Here is a 7,744-nt window from a genome sequence, read left to right as displayed (position 1 = left end):
TGAACCGCAGCACGCCAGGCCTCCCTGTCCGTCACAAACTCCCGGAGTCCACCCAAACCCATGTCCATTGAGTCAGTGATGCTATCCAACCATCTCATCCTCTGTCGTCCCCTTCTCCTCCTGCCCCCAATCCCTCCCAGCATCAGAGTCTTTTCAAATGGGTCAGCTCTTCACATCAGGTGGCCAAAGTATTGGAGTTTCAGCTTCAATATCAGTCCTTTCAATGAACACCCAGGACTGATCTCCTTTAGGAGGGACTGGTTAGATCTTTTTGCAGTCCAAGGGACTCTCAAGAGTCTTCTCCAATACCACAGTTCAAAGGCATCAGTTCTTCTGTGCTCAGCTTTCTTTATAGTCCAACTCTCACATCCATACATGACCACTGGAAAAACCATAGCCTCGACTAGATGGACCTTTGTTGACAAATTAATGTCTCTGCTTTTTAATATGCTGTTTAGGTTGAGTACCCATATATTATCATCAACATTTAATCACATATCTATTCCTTTGTTCATCTCTCTATCCTCCATCAATCCATCTTATTTCCTTGATTGAGCCACTCTCTTCAATACTTCTTCAGCCTTTCAGTTTCTGGATTCCAAGTTGCTGAAAGAAGACTCTGGCAAACCAAGGAAAAGGCCACATGGAATACTTATGGGTTGGCTCCCTTTAGATTTGGTAGCCATGTCCTTGATCTGAGCAGTTGTGTTGAATCCCGTAGGGTCCTTTGGTCCAAAGGATCCCTGTTATCTCATTAGCAGGCTTGTGGGTGTGGCCATCTCCCTTTGATGGTGGTTTGAGTGGTGTGGGCCCTGTGATATTGCTGCGATAAGCTGCAAACAGGTATAGGAACCAGAGGAAGATCAAGCTAGAGAGATAATAAGAACTTCAGTTTTGTATTGTCCACTGGGGACTTAGAAATGCTATGTCTTAGACTGAAAGTAAGGGTAGAGGTAGGGCATGGACATATGGATTAGGAGTTAGAGTGTCTTCAGTGGCTGTTCCAAGATGTCTATATAGGAGGAGGAGCCAGTTGGCTGGGAACAGGGCAAGGGGACCACATTGTGAAGCTTCTTATATGAGATGAAGAAAATGTCAATGACCTGTGATTGTGGACAGTCCTCAGTGCTCTTGGCCACCATCACTGTTGCCTAGAGAGGATGATTGAAGCTTTGAAAAGGGTGAAATCTCTTATATGTGGGACTGAACATGAGACACTTTGGAGACTGATAGGGGATCAGCAGGTGTAGACCAGACTCTTGGGAGCACCGGTCTGGAAGGTCACTGGACCCATGGCGGGGAGTAGACAAAAGTGAGGGGTAGTGATCAGCAACAGAGCAGCAGTTCCATTTCCGAGTTGGGTGGAATAGATAAGCTGGTGAAGGAGACTGCATGCTGAGAGAGGTGAAGAGGAGGAGAATAATGCCTGAAGGTCATGGTAGAAGGGGGTTTAAAGAAGCAATGATGAATGGGGCCAAGTTTGCAGTGGTAAACTGCGGAAAGAACCAGACAAGGTCTGTGGGTTTGCTCTTCAGGGGTTCCTCTGAGAGAGGTGACCTTCACAGGACAGGGGTAAAGAGAGCCATGAGCAGGAGGAAGGAGCTGGTCTCCACACCACTATGGAAGGAGCTTGGTGAAGGGCCAGTGAGAAACAAGACATTAATTGCAGTGCATGCGTGCAGTCAGACTCTGTCCTGAGGAACTGTTCCTAGGTATTCCTGGACAACAGAAATTGGGCAGCAGCTAATTGATATTCATCCCCCTTTGGAAGACTCACAAATGTTAGTAATAATTGGCTATTTTTTCCCCAGTAGTCATGTACAGATGTGGGAGTTGGACCATAAAGTAGGCTGAGTGCTGAAGAACTGATGCTTTCGAATTGTGGTGTTGCAGAAGACTCTTGAGTGTCCCTTGGACTGCAAGGAGATCCAACCAGTCAGTCCTGAAGGAAATCAGCCCTAAATATTCATTGGAAAGATTGACGCTGAAGCAGAAGCTCCAGTCCTTTGGCCACCTGATGCAAAGAGCTGACTCATTGGCAAAGACCCTGATGCTGGGGAAGATAGAAGGCAAAAGGAGAAGGGAGTGGCAGAGGATGAGATGGTTAGATGGCATCACTGACTCAATGGACATGAATTTGAGCAAACTCCTGGAGATATCGAAGGACAGGGGAATCTGGTATGCTGCAGTCCATGGGTTTGCAGAGTCAGTCTTAGCAACTGTATAACAACAAAAATTATTGATATTAACATACAGCAGTTACTACACATTAGTTTATGTATATCATATACATAATATAATACACATTCATATTAATACACCATGATAATAGTGAACATTGAGGGTATATTATGTGCCAGGCATGGTCTTATATTCTTTCAGATAAATTAAAATGGATTGAATCCTTACCATTGCCATATAAGTTAGGTAGTACTCTTATCTCCATTTTATAGGAACTGAAGCAAGCTCAGAGAGCTTAACATCTGCCCATGGCTGTGAATCTGGTAAGGGTGGTGTCAGGAGGCAAATCCCCATTTGTGAATTGATCTATCTTATAAGTGGTAGAGACGGTGTTTAGGACTTCTTCCTGAGAGAGACCAGAAGAAAGGGTGACCCAAGTAAGGGATTTTGAGCCGAAGGAAGGGATGCTGTTGGAGGTCACAGCCCATAGTGTCTCCTTTTTTTCTGAAGGCAAAATCCACTGCAGGGAGGGTGGAGGGTTAGGGTGGTGGTGGGGAGCTGAGGGAGGTGATGAAGGCTCGTGACAGCTGCAGAGAGGGATGGAAAGGAATCATGTGCTGATTAGGAACATGATTGTCAAGAAGCATTCAGAACCAGCTGTGGGATGGAAAACAGATTTTTACTGGAACTACTCAGCTCAGTTTAAAATTTTTGCCGTCAGCATTTAGGCAGTAACAGAGCAGAGTCTGTTGACTTGACCCTAACTCTTGAATCTACTTAGGTGCTGAGGGTGTTAAGCATTACGGTCCTAGTAGGTCCTCTGACTTCGACTCTCCTTCCCTTCCTTCTGACTTACAAGACTGTCCAGTATTCTGGTCTTGTCCCAAAGACTTGAAGCAAAATTCAGGGTGTGAATTCCCGGGGCAATTGGCGGCTCCGGAGAACCAGGATCCCAGAAAGTACAGTATCTGGGAGAAACAGAGGGTGGGAGAAGGAGAAAAAGAGGAAGCCCCTACAGAAACCCAGTTGTCCCCTCTATTCCAAGCGCTGGAGGGCAACCTAAGCAATTACTACCCAGGGTCAGCTTCTCTGTTAGCGTCTTTCCAGGGACATCTGAAAGGAGACCCCAGTCATGGCTTCCAAGGCAGTGTGAGTGAGATCACTCTTCTTGCCCCAAGTGGAGGAACATTACAGGCTTCAACGTGTGGGTAGAAGGCAGGACCTAGGAGGACAGAAGGACTTCTGGGCAAGCCGATGATCCAGCATGTGCCAGAGAGATAAACCATTTCAGGGGCTGCTGCTGCTGCTGCTAAGTCACTTCAGTCGTGTCTGACTCTGTGTGACCCCATAGATGGCAGCCCACCAGGCTTCCCCGTCCCTGGGATTCTCCAGGCAAGAACACTGGAGTGGGTTGCCATTTCCTTCTCCAGTGCATGAAAGTGAAAAGTGAAACTGTAGTCGCTCAGTCGTGTCCGACTCTTCGAGATCCCATGGACTGCAGCCTACCAGTCTTCTCCATCCGTGGGATTTTCCAGGCAAGAGTACTGTAGTGGGGTGCCATTGCCTTGGGCAGTAAGGAATTATTGGTAGATCATTTTGGGGTCTATGTTATTTCAGGCATGCCACTGATCAAGTCTTAGAGAATTAAGTATAGAAGAGAATTAAGTATAGATTGAGCAGAGGTTAAGAAATTTCTGCAAATAATAGAGGTTCTGCAGTGAGATAGTGACATCTGAGAATTGACCAGATCAAGGCAAGAGCACCATGGGATTCACAGAAACACCCACTAGGACCAGCATAGATAGGGGTCAGGACAGAAAATATTTTCTTAGCCTCACATTGCTCCAAGTAGGGGAAGTCAGAAATTACTAACTCGAAGTTCATTTCCTCCTACTCTATATCATTACTGTTTACTGTAACATATAATTATGCTTTAAGTCAAGAATATTGTAAACTACATTTAGTTTTTACTCCATGGACTGAATTTAGTCATTTTCTCCAAATCCATGTGTGTTGTGATGAATACTTTTATGAACTTAGTAGCTCCTTTGGATCTATCAAATTCAAGATTCTATTAATAATTCTCATAGTGGATGAAACATGGAAACTTGCTACCTTTAGAAAATGCTGCTCTTTATGAAGTTATTATGGGGAGTAGTATTCCTCATGTGACTTCTGTAGTCACATGAAGTGTTTCCTTTTCTCTCTTTATAGCTTTATTGGTATCTATATTTCATATAATATGAAATTCACCCATATAAAGTATACAGTTAAAAAAATAAAGTATACAGTTCAGTGATTTTTAGTATATTCATGAATCGTGGCCATCACCACGATCTAATTTTAGACTATTTTCAACACCCCAGAAAGAAACCTCTCCCTGTTAGGAATCTTACACCATTTCCCTACTCTTCCCCTCCCCAAGGTAACCACTAAGCTACTCTCTATCTCTGTGGTATGGATTTGCCTATTTTGGACATTTCACATGAATGGAATTGTACAGTATGTGATCTTCTTATGTCTATAATATGTGACTGCCTTCTTGCACTACCATTATATTTTTAGGGCTCATCCATGTTCTAGCATGTATCAGCACCTCATTCCCTTTTATTGTCAAATAATATTTCATTGTATAGATATCTCACATTTTGTTCATTCATCAGTTGGATGAATAATGTGGTATTTCTAGGTAATAGAATAATATTATTCAGCAATTTAGTTTATTTCCATTTTTGGCTATTTTGGATAATGCTTTTATGAATATTTGTGTCCAAGTTTTTGTTTAAACATACATTTTCATTCTCTTGGGTCTGTACATAGGAGTAGAGTAGTTGAGTTGTATGATAAGTCTGTGTTTAGCATTTTGAGGAACTATCAGACATGAGTATCCTATGTGTTTGCCAAAGTGGCTGGACCATTTGACATTCCTACGAGCAATGAATGGGAGTTTGAAAACCTCCACATCCTTACCAACACTTGTTATTGTCTGTCTTTTTAATTTTAGCCATCCTAGTGTGAAGCGCTACCTCACTGTGGTTTTGATTTGTATTTCACTAATGACTTATTGATGTTGAGCATCTTTTCATGTGTTGCCTTTGTCTCTTTATCTTCTTACCTCTTCACATTTCCAAAGAGATATCAATATAAAACATGAAGTCAAAACATCATGGTCTCCTTGATTTTATAGTCTTGTTAAGGAGACCAGAAAGTGGCCAAACCCCAGGCAGTAAAGGGTTAGAAGTTCAGAAATTGGTGACGTACAGAAAGCAAAGAATGATGGGTACACTACTCAGGGACAGGGAGGATCTGGATAGGCACAGAACGAAATGGTTCCCCTTATTTTAATTCAAGTAAAGTAATTTCTGTTTACCTTTTGATGACACTGGAAACCAAAATCTCTGTGCCTTTTGATGACACTGGAAACCAAAATCTCTGTGCCTAGGTCACCTTTGTCTATGTTCTTATTCATTTATCACATAATTATTTAATGCCATGTGATTTCAAGTCATTTTAGCAAGAAATAGAGTTAAAGAAAAATCAGACCCATAGATTCAACTTGTACACTGTGTACTGCTCACCCATCTACACTAATTTACACCCTCCTCCATAGACATATTCAATCATGTTTACCCCTGGTTACTTAGACCTGTTCAGAACTACTTACCATTCTTCTCTTATTACTTTCCCTTAATGTCTATACATTGCACATATGTGCTTCTATTTAAGGGTTTCACTATATATTTATGGTTGGAGGGTTTTTGAGAATATGGGCCATATTTATCTTATTTGTCTTGTATTTCATTGTCTCCATATTTTAGTTCCTGCTGTATGATAAGTGTCAAAAATACTGAACTATATCAAAGAGGAGTTGGGGAGTAACAGACATTATCCTGTTTAGAAGAGAGGCATCTCCCAGAAACCAGGAAACAGAAGAAAGAATTTTAACAGTAAATTCTTTTTTTCTTACGTCCATAGGCTCACACACATACCTGCAAACTGATGTGTGGTTCCAAGTTTATTCCATGTCAATGTATAGGGGCCCAGGTCCTGAAGTGCCTGAAGGAGCAAGGGAGGATCCGTGTCTCTGTTGGGGAGAGAATTCACAAAACAAGGCACTCAGTGGAGTAGAGGAAAAGCCCAGTGTCTAGAACAAGAGTCAAGCCCAGGTAGCCCTGATGTTACGTTTCAGCCTGGGACTCCCTCTAGTCTTTCTTTTAATGATTTCAAGGTCTGGGAAGGGTCAAACCCTCTTGCGGGTTATAACTATTTTCACTTTCAGAGAGTGTAACAGACAAGATATAGAAAGGAAGTTGAATGTCCAGAAATCAGACAAGGTAACTCGGAAACCCACTGCAAGTGCTGGCTAAGGCTTAAATAGTTGACTAATTATCATATTAGCAGAGCTGAATATGAAAGGGACTATGGATTCTGACTCCAGTTCCCATCAGTAAGCAGTTCTCTGACATCAGCTAGATGTCCTACAATTCAACTCAACTATGGCAACCCACTCCAGTATTCTTGCCTGGGGAATCTCCATGGACAGAGGAGCCTGGCAGGCTGCAGTCCACGGTGTCGCAAAGAGTTGGACACAATTGAGTGACTAAGCATGCACACGCATGTGACACTCTACCTGGAGATAGTGTCAGATCCCACAAGTTAAGGGCTTGGTCCACAAGTCTGCCTCCTCCCCTCGCTTGAGATGACACTGGAAAATCAAGGTTGTCACTGGTGCTATAGACCCATGGGTTATAGACTACAGATTGGAAGTTCCACTGACTCCCCTCCTGGGATTCAATTAATTTGCTAGAGCAGCTCACAGAACTGGAGAAACATTTTACTTACTAGATCACCAGCTTATTATAAAAGGCTGTAACTCAGGACTAGCTAGATGGAAGTGATGCCTAGGGCAGGTACAGGGAAAGGGCAAGGAGTTTCACATTCTCTGGGAGGCTCCCCACTCTCCAAATCTCTGTGTGTTCACCAATCAGAAGCTCTCTGAACCCTGTCCTTTTGGGGTTTTAGGGAGGCTTCAGCGTATAGGCATGATTGATTAAAACACTGGCTGTTGGTATTGAGCTAAGCCTCCAGCCCCTCTCCCACCCTGGAGGTCAGTGGGGATGGGAGTGGAAATTCCACTCCTCTAGTCAGTTAATTAATTCTCTTAGCAACCAACCCTCATCCTTAGGTGTTTTCCAAAAGTCACCTTGTTAACATAACAAAAGACACCTTTATCTCTTTCAGAACAGGGAATATAAAGAATGTTAGGACTGAAAAGCAAATATACATGTCTTATTACAAAGATCTTATTGTATTTTTATATATTATATATTATAAAGTTATAAAAATAATATCTTTATAATTGTATTTTATAAAGATCTTATTATATTCTTATTATAAAGATCTTATTGTAAACACAGTAGCAGAAAAGATCTTGGAAAGATCCTCTAGAACAGGGGTCCCCAAGCTCCCGGATCTAATGCCCGATGATCTGAGGTGGAGCTGATGTGATAATAATAAAAATAAAGTGCACGATAAATGTAACGCATTTGAATCATCCCCAAGC

Source organism: Oryx dammah, unplaced genomic scaffold, assembly GCF_014754425.2.
Source record: "Oryx dammah isolate SB20612 unplaced genomic scaffold, SCBI_Odam_1.1 HiC_scaffold_20, whole genome shotgun sequence".
Lineage (NCBI taxonomy): Eukaryota > Metazoa > Chordata > Mammalia > Artiodactyla > Bovidae > Oryx > Oryx dammah.
Note: the sequence above shows the minus strand (reverse complement) of the source record.